This window comes from Patella vulgata, chromosome 2 (genome assembly GCF_932274485.2).
Source record: "Patella vulgata chromosome 2, xgPatVulg1.2, whole genome shotgun sequence".
NCBI classification, from domain to species: domain Eukaryota; kingdom Metazoa; phylum Mollusca; class Gastropoda; family Patellidae; genus Patella; species Patella vulgata.
The window spans coordinates 62,808,800-62,826,149 of NC_065880.2; the positions used below are offsets into that span (position 1 = coordinate 62,808,800).

The 17,350-nt window shown below is 34.5% G+C and overlaps 1 long non-coding RNA gene across 1 annotated transcript in view; it reads left to right on the top strand.

Annotated features, from left to right (window-relative positions):
- Positions 1-330: 330 nt before the first annotated feature.
- Positions 331-17,350, top strand: part of LOC126811260 (uncharacterized) — a 30,310-nt gene continuing 13,290 nt past the window's right edge. Inside the window, exons 1-2 of the long non-coding RNA XR_007675475.2 lie at positions 331-469; positions 3,393-3,467. This is a non-coding gene — a long non-coding RNA (uncharacterized LOC126811260). The remainder of the gene's footprint in view (positions 470-3,392; positions 3,468-17,350) is intronic.

The window sequence follows — 17,350 nt, forward strand, 5'->3', positions numbered from 1 at the left end:
TAGTTGATATATTTATAGTAACGCCATGACGTTGCGTCTATTGTTCTACGTAATCTTTCATATATAAAAATGGCCTGAAGAAGTTCAGTACGAACAGAAAACGCTAGCCGTTAGAATATATTTTGGGGTCTTTTTATAAAATTGATGGTCTTCGCTTCACTTGTGTGTGTGTGTGTGTATATATATATATATATATATCTGTATATGGGTGTGTGTGTTCCAAAGTCCACATGTGTATAAAATGTAGTTTATATTCTTAAATCTGTTATTTCAATAAACATCACTTTCAAGCTTTTTAATTGGATACAGCTTCTGAAACTCTAGCGCTCCCTATCATTTAATCTACCGGTATATAATGTGACCATAGTCGCAATTTATTCCATTTTCTTTCAAGCTCTGGCACTGGCTGTTCTACTATTACACTCACACAACTTGTCCCTTTTTTAGAATATTCTTGGATTCTATAACGGTAAGGATTTTTCGTTAATTTAAATTAATTGAGCTTTCTCCATTACTTTTTCTATGAAATGATATGTAAAATTATATCAGCTCTGAATTGTGTGTTTGTTTTTTAAAAAAAGAGAAATTGTAATACATGTAGATAATTTAATTAACTTTAAATGAAATTGTTAAACAAAATTGTGAATTTTAATAATATGTCATGTATTAGTATTTATCTTCTTCAAAGTATCGAAATGTACTTATTTGGTATAGATTCTTTCAAACGCCCTTTTCAGTTACATAACTATAAGGTTTTATAATTATTAAGAACGGTCGATACAGCCGTTACTAGCATATTGACACAACCTTCATATACTTCACAGTTTTAGTTGGTTGCTGTCTGAACAAAGATCTTTGTTAATGTCGTTATGCATTCATTTCTCTTGGTGATATTACAACCGTCATTTTTCAGCATTATTGATATATGATGCACACAGGTGCCTTAAACCAAAACTTCCTTATCTACATATTTTATAGAGGCCAAATGTTACACGAAGAAGGGTCTGATCATAAATGCTGTGAAATTAACAGTAATTTGAAGAGGGTGTCAAATTTTAAAGTAATTTCTAAAATTTTAGAGGAAATGGTAATTCGTTTTATATACCTATCTTATGAAAATGCAGGAAGAACCATCTAACGTAAAAGTAAATGTATTTACTTCGACTAGCAGAGATGGATTGACCTTGAATTCGCAATCTAATTGTCGAGGGCGTTGGTCTTTGTATTTTTTTTTTACACTCAACCAGTTTATACAGGTTAATGCATAGAATTTGTATTTAAAAAAAAAAAATAAATAAATACCGAAATTTTCAAACAATCATTATTGATCAATACATGTAAACTGGCAAGTAAAAAAAATGAACAAATTGCTAGTGAGATGAATACTGTATCATTTGAGCACGTTTATTTGATCCAAAGAACCTTTTGTTTATCACAATCAAGAATTTGGCATTGGATTTCGGTAAATGACGCGTGTTTTGATTGTTTACGCCAACGAACATGATTAAAATTGGGCAACTGTTAAATCCATTAGGACTGCTTTAGACAAGCACAACTTTGAGATTAACCCGGTTAAACTTTCATGTACTGACCTATACTGCTGACCTTATCTTTTTCAAGATCACATAAGTTGACCTATATTTTTGCTATTTACCGGTATGTCACAGGTGGAACGAATTGAAGCATCAGATATCAACCAGGTGATCTTTGATCTAGTGAATGTTTGGATTAAATTGAATACATAAGCGGACAATAACCCAACAATTTCGCAAGCTTTTAAAAAATTTCATAAATTATAGTGTAATTTAGAGGGAGGGATGTTAGCGCTTTAGAGGTCTTCGTAAATTAATAAAGAAAATCCAATTCGAATATGTTCATATTAGATTATAAGCACAATTTGGGACAAACCTGATAAACCACCGCTGAGATGTAAACAGGGCCTGACAAGGACAGCTGTCTATTCGTTTGGATGGGACGAAAAACCGTGTACACATTGGTGTGCACGTAAAAGATCCCCTAGCAGTTGGAATTCGATATAAGAGTAGGCGATAGTGCCGCTGCCCGGGCAAAACTTCCCTCATAGCACACTGTATGGCGTATGCCCGTCTTCATTAACCCAGGTTAGGAGTAGAACAGTAGGACGTTAAACCTCATTTCATTTCTGAGATTTAAACGCCCAAACGTTCAATTAGGAGTAGTACATATCTCATATCTTAGTTAATCTAAGGATATTTCGAAAAATCTATTATTCAAATTGATTATATTCATTTCATCACGGATAAATTCAATCTGGTTAAAACTATATGATAATGTCGTTCAGTTTATTTACCTGTAGTCAAACAGCACAACCTGCGCATTGCTGAACGCCTCTTTCAAAGTAGTGTCAAGCCGGAGCGGACTAAACAAATGAAAAATAAAACGAAACAAAATTTCCGCTTAGAGGCGGCAGTTCAGGTCGATAGCGAGTGCCAAAGGCGCGAAGATCACCTTTTGGTGGTATCGCCCCCCCCCCCCCCAGTAAATTTTGTAAATTAGACTGCTGCAAACGCGTTCTGTTGCTTTTCCAGGCCGTGCGCACAGCAACATGAAAGTTGTGCAAAAAAAGCTGTATTTATGTGTTTTTTGCAACCGAAATCCCACCCTTTGTTGACCTGAATTCGAGACAACGAAATAGTCAAACTGTTGCAATTGCATTCACCGGACAACAATGATGATGCCCGAAAAGATTATCATTTGGATTCTATGGAACCGCGGCCTGTTAAGCCGGTCGCCCACGAGCCCCAAAACAAACAAAACTGATACCTGATACAAAGTCGCGCATAGATAAAAGTGACTACTTTATTATACTGATTTTAAATGTTTTAAACTTTAAATTATTCCATTAATCAATTTAATCAAATAAGATGGACGAAAAATTGATGAAACAAATAATGATCGCTGCCAGAAAAATATATCACAAAGCAGAGTGGCTCCATACAAAATGTTGTAATCCATAGTCAGTTCATTACCAATTATAATTATCGATTGAAAGAAAATACAATTATTGGTTTATTATCACATAAATGTCATCGGATTTCGAGCACTTTATTTTGCCGACTAGCAGGCAAAATATTTTTTCTGTTATTTTCTTTTTTCCCTTTTACTCATGTGCCCGAAAAATGTGATTTATAGAAGCAACAAATGATCCAACAGAATTTAGAATCCAAGTGACTTGGGTGTACAGAACGTAACTAAAATTAGTCCAGCCTTTGGTCATTATTTCTGGTAGAACTTGTTTTACTATATGTTCTAAAATATCTTTTAGAGGTACTGCTTTTTTTTGGGGGGGGGGGGGGGGTTATTGGTAATTATTTGTATCAAGACAATGTGAACTGTTTCATTTATTATTTTAGAATGAAGAATGGTTTGTTTAGGAACAGATTATTTTAAGAAAATTATAATATTTGCATCGTGTACGGTTTTTTTCGGTGAGTATATTGTTAGTTTATATAATAAATGTTATTAATATAGTCATGTGTTTTTATAATATCCAAGACTGGGATAAATATTTTGTAAGATTTACGATATAGCCTATGTATCAGATTCCATAAGGTAAACTAAAGTACCATGAAAACATGTCATCATGGGTCAGAGTAAAACCACTTCAAATTAACTTTAACACTGTCGCAGTGACATGTAACAAAGAGCTAGGACTGGGTGTGTGACCATGTCATGGATTCGATTCAACACATGGGTTGTCTCAATTCTATATGGATTGTCGCACTTCAATTCTATATGAACACCCCTGTACGGGAGCGAATTATTCAAATAAAAATGTAACACACGCTATTGTATCATCTATTTTGTGTTGAGTGGACGTTAACCCTACATCCACACTCCGCTCTGTTGATATGCGATATTTATAGGTGGTATTACTTTGGACACAATGGCGTACGCCAGGCCCCACTCAACAACCTTGCGTAATTAAGTGAAGTTATTAAAATTATTAAACATAAAATTCTTAACTGAGGTAAAGGGGGGGGGGGCTCATTCCTTGGGTCCCAACTGAGTTCGTGGGGCTTTGAACATAGAAAGATCTGCGACACACTTTTGGAAAGGTAAATAATTAAGCTTCCGATCAATGCATAAGGTAAGGTACTTCATGGCGGTAATCCATGTATAAGTTCTCAAAAACCTTCGAACCTTAAATAGAGGCACATCTTTCTGCCCCCCCCCCACCCCAAATAACCATACTTCTATATTATTAAAGAACGTTTATGTTGTAATACAACCGGTACTGCTACTTCACCAGACCACACAGATCCACGGGCGCTAGCACAATCGTACACTGATTTCTTCAAATAAAAAGTTTGAATGGTAAGAAATTCACCGGACTCCCTATCTAGTCAATAAGTTTTCAATGATCTTGATCTTGGTCATTCTTTTACACCTGTAACTGAACCCTTTTTATTGCGTCTTATCTCATCAATGAAATGATATGGGGTTTAACGTCCTACTGTTCTGCTCCGAACTGGGCTAATGACAACGGGCATACGCCATGCTGTGTGTTATGAGGGAAATATTGCCCGGACAGTGGCACTGCAGCCTACACCTATTTTCGAATTCCAACTGTCAAGGGATCTTTTACGTGCACGCCAATGTGTACACGGGACCTCGGTTTTTCGTCCCATCCGAACGACTAGGCAGCTGTCCATGTCAGGCCCTCTGTCCTGCATAACCGACAAGGGGAGAAGACCACGCCGGAAAATCTGGATGAACTTCCTCGGCCAACGCAGGGATCGAACACCCGACCTTCAGGCTAGCGAGCCAGCGTCTTACCCACTTAGCCACCGTGACCCCCATCTCATCAATGAACTCTGTAGGTTCTGTTCACTGGATCCATTTCCCACAAGTCATCAACACGTTATTTGATAATGACAGTTTCCTTGTGAATTTAAGCATGCCATTGTTCGGCTATAATTGAAAAATCCTGGTTTGAATTCTAATGTATTGAAAAATTATCGTTCAGTTTCAAACTAGATTTTTGGCGGCAAATTCATTTAAAAATGTGCATGCTAGTGATCTTGATAATCATCTCAGTGAGTTTTCTTTCTATTCAAAATTCCAATCCGCCTATAGAAAGTACCATAGTACCGAGTCTGCTCTACTCAAAGTACATAATGATATCATAATGATATCGGAAGTTATATTGATTATTGTATTTTTTTGGAAAGAATTTTACTTGCATGATAGAACTCGGAGTGTTGTAGTAAATGGGCACAAATCAGTATCCGCTTCACTTGAATTCGGTGTGCCACAGGGTAGCGTCTTAGGATCGGTATTGTTCACACTTTACTGTATACCTTTGGAGGATATTATACTTAGTCACGGTTTGGATTTTATGTTATACGCTGATGTAAGAATGCCGTCGTTCCTAAGGTTGCAATTGAAAAATATGTTGATGCTAATAAACTTGTACTTAATGATGGTATAACTGGAGTTATATACCCACACGCAAAAGAAAAGCAAGTCCAGTATCAAGTATAAATGTTATTTATTTTCAACAGTAAAGACAAGAATAACCAATAGGGTAAGGTTGACAAAAAATTGGCTCAAGACATTGTAATAGATGGAAAGATCAGGGCTGAGGGCTGGCCAGCGTTGTGCTGCTGGAAAATGTGTTTTTGATGTTGTGCAAAAAATGGAACAACGTGAGGTCGTATCACTTGGTCGATGTCACCGACTTTGACCAACATTCTCTAAGCACATGGATCCAAGTATCACATTAAGTCCAATCCCTATCCATATCTTGACGCTATGTCCTCCCCATGGATCCGTTTCCCAAATGTTTCTGTCGACGAAACGGTCACCTCGATGCCGCCAAATATCAGAAATTACACAAGTTCAGGGACATGAACACGCTTTGTAATGCGTGATATACGTGATATAAGTAGACTTCCATTAGATTCCAGAGAGGTTCCATCTGAGTTCCTAGACAGCCGCGAGGCTGGCTAGGGTGGAGAAATGGTTTTAGCTAGTATTGTTATATATTATGCTTGTATACATGTATTCGGCTATATATATATATAAAATGTAGAAGGGAATTGTTGCATTGTTATTCCTGGTAAGACAAACGTCTTAAGAAAACAGTAAGAAGTAAATACACAACGTGAAGCAGAAGTAAAGACAGCTAGAGACAAATTCTAGACGATCACAAGGCTACAGAAATATGTAGTAAGAAAAGATGCATGGGTCGTACGTAGGATGTGGCGACCGGTAATAGTACTTGTCCGCTCTCCATGTCAGACAGAAAGGCCCATGGTGCTACATTTGACATGATTTCAAAGTTCAGCAGTCTTTGAAAAAATGAAATTGAATAACGGGAAATGTTTCAATGGAGCATCACCTCAAGTCAGGTGTTATTAACTTTGTCAAAAAGATTAAAGTAATATTAACTAAAGTATAACGGTACTAAATATTTTAAACGGGCAAAATTTCCCGTTTTTATACGCCCACATGGAAATGTGGACGTATATTGCCGTCGACCCCGTCCTGTCCGTCCGTCTGTCCGTCTACAATTTCTTGTGAACACTCTAACGCCAACAGTTATCATCTGATTGTTTTAAAATTGATATATGTTGTTTACATTTGTGAGATGAAGAATCCTATTTAATTACAATAATTTCGGTTAATTACTTCTAGAGTTATGGCCCCTGTTTCACTTTATTGCTTTATTGCAACTTGTGAACGCTCTAACATCAAAAATTATCTTCCGATCTGTATCAAATTTATATGTGTCATTTAGATTTGTACAAAGAAGAAACCTATTGAATTTCCGCAATTTCCGTTAATTACATCTAGAGTTATGGCCCTTGTTTCACTTTATTGCACCTTGTGAACGCTCTAACGGCAACAGTTATCATCAGATCTTTCTGAAATTTATATGTATTATTTAAATTAGTGAAAAGAAGTATCCTATTGAATTTCAGCAATTTCCGTTTATAATATTATGTCTAACTTTGTTGTACCTTGTGAACACTCTAAAGCCAAGAGTTATCACCCGATCTGTATGAAATGTGTATGCATCATTTGGCGTATTGAAACCACGAAGAATCCTATTGAATTTCAGCCATTTCCGTAAATTACTTCTAGATTTATGGCCATTGTTTCACTTTGTTGCGCCTTGTAAACGCTCTAACATCAAAAGTTATCTGCCGATCTGTATGAAATTTATATGCGTCATTTAAATTAGTAAAAAGAAGTATCCTATTGAATTTCATCAATATCCGTTTATTGCCGATCTGTATGAAATTTATATGCGTCATTTAAATTAGTAAAAAGAAGTATCCTATTGAATTTCCGTTTATTACGTCAAGAGTTATCATCCGATCTGTGTGAAATTTATATGCATTATTTAAATTAGTAATACGAAAATGCCTGTCAAATTTCAAAATTTTCTGTAAATTACTTCCAGAGTTAAGGCCCTTGTTTCAGTTTGTAGAACCTTGGGAACCCTCAAACGACAAAAATTTTAATCTGATCTGTATGAAACTGTGTTGTATATCCCCTTAATTACCTACAAAAGAATAAGTACGCGACAACACTTGTCGACCGCTCAAACGATTTAGCTACTGTGGGCGTATGTTTCGTTCCCTGGCAACCCATCTTTACATATTAACGGTCACTTCCTGTCACATGTCATGGATCATACAAAGGATCTCAGAAATTTCAGAAAATTAATGGATCAAGCCGTTTGAGACGGATCAGAAAATGAAATGAAAATAGCGGGAAAATTTGGAATGGAACTTAGATTGACCTCAGCTATTCAAATATTTAGGTCAAAAAAATCGACCCTGAGCCCGGCTATCCAGAAATGTATCCATTTCGGAAATAGGAGACGAATTCTCCAAAGTACGGCGTATTGTGTTTGTTTTCACTCTCGTTACCGTGGATTTTTCACCTTTTTCATATCCAATTTTTCACTTTTTTTCATATTCAAGTCAAAATGGTGACCATCAGTCGACAGAAATCAAAATCCTGCCCCGATAGATTTTTAGGCATTCCTTAAGGATTCAGAAAATGTAACTCCCATGTCTGTAGGTAAAATATCGCAAAAGCCTTAAGGATTTTTCACGTTTCAAAATAGTGGCACTTCCGGTTCGATCGACAAACTCCATATTTTCTGTCCGAATCAGTAATTTCTTAGCTACTACAGATAAAAAAAACTCAGGGGATTCTGACCTACTTTTTTTTCTCGAATTTTTCAAAACTTTGTCCACTAATTTCTTCAATGCGAGATAAGTTAGGACATTTCTAATGATATCTACGTACATTCTGAATTTCATGAAAATCGTACTAATATTAAAGATGTCGTCAATTTGGTTTCACTTCCGTGATGAAATGTCAATTTTTTTTTTAAATTTGATCCTTAATTTCCCCAAGGGGAGATAGATTAGAAAACATCTAATGACATCGTTGAAGTTGGATCGAATAGATCTACTTACATTCCTAATTTCAAGAAAATCATACTAATATTCAAGAAGTTGGCGTTTACATCCGGAATGAGATGTCAATAACGTAATATTCGAATTTCGAAAATCGAATAAAGCAGATTGAAAGTAAAGGTTTTGAGGTTTCATCAGTAAATTTCGGTGATTTCGGATTCGCAAAACGTTTTGAAAATATATTCATTCCGAAGCCAACCCCATTCTTGGAAGGAGGCTAACCAGAAATGTATTTATTTCGGAAATAAGAGCCGAATTTACGAAACGTCGGCCTATTCCAGATATTTCCAAGCCGTTAATAATTTGACTCGTAAACAGGTTTGTCGGCAAGAAAAACGTCAAAGAGGAAATTCGAAATGTTGAAGCTTTCAAATACCAAAAATTCGACCACGCGCCAGGCTATCCAGAAATGTATTGATTTCAGAAAAAGGAGACGAATTCAAGAAACTAGCTACGGCCTATTGTGTTTATTTACAATCAGTTGACCTAAATCAAAATTCTGCTCTGAACGTTTTTTTAGGTATTCCTTCAAGGTTTCAAGATGGTGGCACTTCCGGTTCGATCGACAAACTCCATATTTACAGAATTTACAAAATTTGAAGGCAATCTGAACTATATTTTGTTGATTTCTTTTAAAACTTTGATCCTTAATTTCTTCAAGGGGCGATAAGTTAGGTCGCTAAGATCTACTTACAGTACATATTTCATGAAAATCGTGCACATATTAAAGAAGTTGTCAAGTTGGTCTAACCTTCCGGGGCGAAATCACAGCAACGAATTTTCGAAATTCGAAAATCGGAAATTGCAGGTGAAAATGATTTTTTTCAAGGTACTCAAAGAAAAAAGAATTAGGAAAATAGGTCAAAAAGCCACAAAGTTACGCCTATGCATTGTAAGTTTTTTCGTTTGTAAAATTGGGTGAGTTCGAATTTGTAAAACGTTTTGAAAATACATTTAATCCACAGCCACCACCCATTCTTGGGGGGGGGGGGTAGGTAGGTCAAAGTTTCAGATTCTGAGACATAAGATTTATAAGAAAATAACAACAACAAAAATAACTAGAACTGCGAAGCAGTAATGACGGGTTTCACCGGTGCCACGTTACCCTAAACATATGTCACTTCCGGTACCAATGAAACCATTAAACAGGTTTCCACATAAGCATTGCACACATCAAATAAAATGGACGCCGAATTAACCAAATCCAGCGCAATCATTTTTTCACATTTTTTCACCTTTAAATTGAAATGATCCGAAAACGAAATAAAAATTAACAAAACTGAGCGCGTTGATTTCTGCGCCTTAACAGGACAACCCCTTTCAGTCATACCAGATTTGAAAAAAATAATATTTGCTTTCAAAAAGTGGTACCGAACTGTCAAAATTGCAGTTTTTGCTAAATTTACGTCACTTCCGTTGCCGAAAAGAAAATGTACCGGTAGCAAAATAAATGACATTTTGGACCACGGAGCATATGAACTTTGTTTTATACAAATCGAACAATAAATAATTAATCCAGGACTGAAAAACTGAATTAGCCAATGGGGGCCAAGGAAAAATGCCATTTTTGGTCAAATCAGATGACTCTCTAACACTAGGTAAAATACCACATAAAAATATTCATTAATAAAAAAGTTTTTCGTAAAAATTTAAATTTTCAAAATTTGGCGCCTAATATCTCCGACGATTCGTCGAAAATAAAAAAATTTAAAGACTTGTAGTTATGTGCCTTGTCTCCAGCTATGTCAAAATGTATCAAATATTACAATCCGACAATTATTGATAACATTACGGCAAAATTTCGAAAAACGACAACTTCGGTGATTTCGGACATTTTACATTGTCGCAGAATGTTAGAAATAGCTTTAAAATCTAAGTCAAACCCGCTTTCCCAGAAAAACCGAAAACATCAAATCGATCCGACAAGTAGTTTCTGAGATATGCTCAAATGGAAAAATAATAATAATAATTTGTTTAAAACAAAGTTCATATGCTCCTTTTTCCAAAATGTCATTTTTTTTTTACCGATAGAGTTATCCGTTGGCACCGGAAGTGATATAATTTTAACAAAAACTATAATTTTGACAGTTCGGTACCACTTTTTGAAAGCAAATATTATTTTTTCAAAATTTGATATTAACAAAAGGATGCGCCATGCAAAGGCGCATAAAACATCGGACTCAGTTTTTTTTTAATTTCGATTTCGTTTTCGAGCTATTTCGATTAAAAGGTGAAAAAAGGTGTAAAATTAAGCTATTTATAACCCATTCAGTGTCATCATATTTTAAAATATTTCTTCGTAACTATCATAAACTCGTAGCAATAATCCATACGAAGAGAATGTATGTGAAAATTAGTCTGTAATATGAGCAGTTGCAGAGAAGTAGGCAATTTTGCATGCGTCCCTTTTCACGTTATTTTGCCTGTAAAGGAGTTAACTATTATTCGACTTTCATGGGTTTTTTTTACTATTTGATGCCTTATGCCAATTTTGACTAGGTCAAACCAACCTAACATTTTCGCTGTCACCGGAAATGACATCATTTGGGCAAAAACTGTATTTTTAGTCTTAAAAAGAGATATTTTATTCAAATGATTATTATTTGTAATGTTTTTAAAATTATGATATTTGATAAAAATCAACAAATAGAAAAGACCTATACGATCATACAGATACCACAAAATGGTTTCTAACTTGAACGGTTGCAGAGAAATAGACGATTTTCTACAAGTCAGTTTTCATGGTTTTTGGCCCATAAAAATGTCAATTATTATCAGATTTTCATAAATTGTCACCATGTGATGCCTTATGCCATTTATGATTTTATGGAACTAATTTAACATTTTCATTATCACCGGAAGTAATGACATTTTGGTAAAATCTGTTTTTTAGCCTTCAAAACTAATATTTTCTTGAAGTGAGTTATATTTATCATTCGTTTAACATTATGATATTTTATTCCAATGGACGTATAGATTGGATCAATAAGATCATATAGATGTCCAAAAATTGCTTCTAGCATCTTCCCTTGTCGAGAAATTTCCATTAGAAAGTCGGCTAACTTAGCGGTAAGTTAGTAACAAATTTTGTCAGGATCACTTTTTTGACATATGTTACACATGGTAACACATGTATAAATGGAATTGATATTGCTAGATTTGGTTGTTTCTTCGACCATTTTATAACACGTCTGCAATGCTTATGTGGAAATCTGTTTAACGGTTTCATTGGTAACAGAAGTGGCATAAGTTCAAGGGTAACGAGGCACCAGATGTGACATAAGTTCAGGGGTAACGTTGGACCGTTGAAACCCGTCATTACTGCATCGCAGATCTAGTAATGATTGTTTTTACCAAAAAATCAGTCATCCAACACGTTGGCCGTTTTATTTTCCACTTGAGCATATCTCAGAAACTACTTGTCGGATCGATCTGATATCTTTGGTTATACGGGAAAATTGGCATAGCATAGATATTAAATCTATTTCGAACATTCTGAGACAATGAGAAATGTCCGAAATCACCGAAGTTGTGGGGTTTTTTTTAAATATTGCCGTAATATTTACAAAAATCGGCGGATTTTAACATTTGATACATTTTGACATAGCCGGAGACAGGGCAAATAGCTACGGTACTTTAGATTTTTGATTTTCGACGAATTTTCGCTGATATTATGCGCAAAAGTTTGAAAATTTAAATTTTTACAAAAAACTTTGTTATTGAGGAATATTTTTAATGGTATTTTACACATGATTAAAGGGTCATCTTACTTGTCAGCAGTTGTCGAGAAACAGGCCGTTTTGCATGCGTCATTTTTCACATTATTTTGCCTGTAAAATAGTCAATTATTATTCGATTTTCAATTTCGTTTTACTATTTGATGAATAATGCAAAATTTGACTAGATCAAACCAATTTAACATTTTCACTGTCACCGGAAATGACCTCGTCTGGGCAAAAATTGTATTTTATTAAAACGAGTTTTTTGTTTATATGTTTTTAAAATTATGATATTTGATTCCAATGAACAAATAGAATGAACCAATATGATCATGCAGATACCACAAACTGATTTCTAACTTGTACGGTTGCAGAGAAATGGATGATTTTCTACTAGTAACTTTTCAAGGTTTTTGGTCTATAAAAGTGGCAAGTATTATTCGATTTTTATAAAATTTTCACCATGTGATGCCATATGACATTTCTGATTTCATAAATCTAATTTTACATTTTCAATCTCACTGGGAGTAATGTCATTTTGGCAAAAAACTGTATTTTCGGCCTTCAAAACAAATATTTTCTTGAAGTGAGTTATATTTAGCATTCGTTTAACATTATGATATTTTATTCCAATGGACATATAGATTGAATCAATTTGATCATATAGATGTCCACAAATTGCTTCTAGCATCTTCCGTTGCCGAGAAATAACCACTTTTGTCAGGATCCTTTTTTAAAAGATTTTTTGCCTTATTAATTTCAGTTTATTGGTTGTAGGTTACTTATTTACTTCCCGATATTTATAATACAAAGTTCATATGTTTCATGGTGCAAATCGCTAACTTTTTTGTTACCGATAATGTTTTTTATGTCGCCACCGGAAGTGACGTAATTTTGCGAAAATTTTCAATTTTGACCGGGATCACTTTTTAACATATGTAACACATGGTAACAGGTAACAAATGTATAAATGGAATTGATGTCCCTGGATTTGGATGATTCTCTGTCTATTTTGTAAAACGTGTGCAATGCTTATGTGAAAACATGTTTAACGGTTTCATTGTTACCGGAAGTGACATAACCCTAACCCTAACCCTTTACTTCACTTTGTCGTATTAGCTGGAACACTCAGAGTTATACAAATTGATTATTATTATTATTAAACGTTAGGACAAATAACGTGGGAAGTCTTCTCTTTAAAGAAAACGTATTGCTTAATGTCACTCCTATTGTACGGTGTATGTGAAGCTTGTAATGTATTACCGACTTCAAATCAATTCTAAAAACAATATTTTTTTTAATTACGACGGACCAATAGGCTTAGATGACTTTAACCATGTTTATATAATATGCAGATTTCGTTCTAAGTATAAGATGTTTAACACATAAGTACAAGTAAGTAAGTAGGCTTATCATCAAATATTGCGATCATTAGAAGTGGAATAATTGCCGATAGTTCATCAAACTGCTTCTACTTTGATACATTAACCAGTGTTTGATTCTACGGGGTGATTGGATAAATTACCCCGATTAAACTCTATATTTATTTATGTAAAGAATAAAACATAAAAACATGCGAGAAAATCAATACAGCTGAGCACATGATAAATTGAAGATTTGGAAAACGTTTCTCACAATCTATTCTCTATCTTTTTTGTAAGTTTATTTTGAGGTTTAAATAAAATATTCACTGATTCAATCAATAGGAAATTTTCCATAATGGCTGAATTAATGCTACATGTGCAAAACAACTGTTTTATTATTGGTTAGAAATGTATTGTTTTCTAGACATCTGCCATACAATAACTTGTTGGATGATGAAAGAAATGTTGTAGTGTTGCTTGTTTGTCATGTTTTTAAAACATTTGGTGTATTGTTTGATTCTCTAGAAATATGTACAAATAAACAAAATCAATTTCAAGCCATGTCAAATTTATTATTAAATGAATCCACGTCAAATGTTTCTACCAAGATAAAAGTTTGAATATTTTTGATGTGTCGTATTTTAAACTATTTTCGAAGAATTCAAATTTTCACCAAATATTCACCAATTCCAGATAAAAAGGTCCTTGGAGCTACCAACAACAATCCAAATCACACAGTCACGGGTAAAACAAGCTATTGGACGTATTATACATACAGTCTCAGGTTAAAGAAGCAGAGAGAGAGAGAGAGAAATGGGGTTTAACGTCCACTCGACACAAACTAGGTCATTTTGGGACTAACATATTGTTCAATTTTATTTCTATAATTCGCTTGCGCGTAGGGGTCTTTAGCAGTGGGGGGAAACCGGGGGACCCGGAGAAAGTTAAAGAAGCAATCCAATGTATTATAATAATATACAGTATAATGATCTATACTAAAGGATAAGAGGGCAGAATTCACATAGGTTGATCTTTAAATACCTAACATAAGCACATACACGTGCAAAGAACAAAAACGTTATACACACCAGTCCAATACTTTTCTAAAAATGAGAGAGAGAGAGAGAGAGAGAGAGAGAGAGAGAGAGAGGGGGGGGGGGTAACGTCGACTCGACACAAACTAGGTCATTTCGGGACTAATATGGTTCAATTTTATTTCAATAATTCAAGGGGTTGGACAGGCGACGCTACTCCTTATCACGGTACAACCGGGGAATCAAAACCATGCCAGTTGACTCAGTTACAGACCTTATGATACAGCGCGCACGGGTTAACCATTAGGCCATCCACCCCCCTTACTCAAAATGAAAAACAGACATACAATAAGGAATATTTCCCAAATGTTGTATAACAATATTGTAAGTAATAATCGGCTATTTGGCATAGAGCAAGTTCAAAGGTAATGTGGCACCGGTGAAACCCGTCATTACTGCGTCGCAGTTCTAGTTATACATTTGTTGCCATGTGTTACATGAGTCAAAAATGTGATTCTGACAAAAATTGTTACTCACCTGCCGCTAAGTAAGCTGACTTTCTAATGGGAAATTAAAATGCGAAAAAAATCTGAAAAATTGATCCTGACAAAATTGGTTATTTCTCGACAAGGGAAGATGCTAGAAGCAATTTTTAGACAACTATATGATCGTATTGATTCAATCTATATGTCCATTGGAGTCAAATATCATATTGTTAAACAAATAATAAACATAACCCACTACAAAAAAAATATTTGTTTTGAAGGCTAAAAATACAGCTTTTGCAAAAATGACATTAATTTCAGTGATAATGAAAACGTTAAATTAGTTCTATAAAATCATAAATGGCCTAAGGTATCACATGGTGAAAATTTTATGAAAATCGGATAATAATTGACACTTTTATGGACCAAAAACCATGAAAGGTGACTTGTAGAAAATCGTCTATTTCTCTTCTACCGTACAAGTTAGAAACCATTTTGTTGTATTTGTATGATCGAATGGGTTTATGCTGTTTGTTTATTTGAATCAAATATAATAATTTTAAAAACATTACAAAAAAAGAATCATTTGAATAAAATATTGCTTTTTAAGGCTAAAAATACAGTTTTTGCCCAAATGATGTCATTTCCGGTGACAGCGAAAATGTTAAATTGGTTTGACGCATCCTTTTGGTAATATCAAATTTTGAAAAAATTATATTTGCTTTCAAAAATTGGTACCGAACTGTCAAAATTATAGTTTTTGTTAAAATTATGTCACTTCCGGTGCCGACAGATAACTATATCGGTAACAAAAAAAATTACATTTTGGAAAAAGGAGCATATGAACTTGGTTTTAAACAAATTGAACAATAAAAAATCAATCTACGAGCGAAAAACTGAATTAGCCAATGGACGTCAAGCAAAATTATCTAGACAAAAATTGTTGACATTTTTGCTCAAATCAGACGACCCTTTAGCCTTGGACAAAATACCATAACGAAATATTCTTTAATAAAAAAAATTTTGTAAAAATTTAAATCTTCAAAATTTGGCGCTTAATATCTCAGAAGATTCATCGAAAATAAAAAATCTAAAGAACCGTAGCTATTTGGCTTGTCTCTGGCTATGTCAAAATGTATCAAACCTTAAAATCCGGGAATTATTGTTAATATTACGGCAATATTTAAAAATAAAGCAACTTCGGTGATTTCGAACATTTCGCATTTTCGCAGAATTTTCGAAATATATTTAATCTCTAAGTCATGCCATCTTTCCTGAAAAACCAAAGATATCGGATCAATCCGAAGGGTAGTTTCTGAGATATGCTCAAGTGGAAAATAAAACGGCCAACGTGTTGGATGATTGTTTTTTTTTTGGTAAAAACAATCATCACTAGAACTGCGATGCAGTAATGACGGGTTTCACCGGTGCCACGTTACCCTAAACATATGTCACTTCCGGTACCAATGAAACCATTAAACAGGTTTCCACCTCATCATTGCACACATCAAATAAAATGGACGCCGAATCAACCAAATCCAGCAATATCAATTCATTTTATATATTTGTTACATGTAAGTGTACAGTACTTCCGGTGATAATGAAAATATTCAATTAGTTTTATGAAATCAGAAATGGCATAAGGCATCACATGGCGAAAATTTTATGTAAATCGAATAATAATTGCCACTTTTATAGACCAAAAACCTTAAAAAGTGACTTGTAGAAAACCGTCAATTCCTCTGCAACCATACAAGTTAGAAACCATTTTCTGGAATCTGTATGATCGTATGGGTTTATTCTATTTGTTGATTGGAATCAAATATCATAATTTTAAAAACATAACAACTCAGACTCATTTGAATAAAATATCTGTTTTGAAAGCTAAAAATACAGTTTTTGCCAAAATGACGTTACTTCCGGTGATAATGAAAATCTTAAATTACTTGTATGAAATCGTAAATGGCATTAAGTATCACGTGGTGACAATTTTATGAAAATCGTATAATATGGTTTAGTAAAGATGCTATTTTCGTAGCATACTGCAGGCCCAGTTTATCACGTCTGTTGTGCAGTGAGGGCTCATGCCAACGACGTATAAACTGTCCAGTGGAGATGTACGAAATGCTCCTAAACTGATTCTAAGTCCCTGGTTGTGTATGGTGTCGAGCTCTTTGAGATAAGACTCGCGGGCAGACCCATACACAATACACCCATAATCGAGTTTTGATCTTATTAATGCTCGATATAATCTGAGCAAGACCG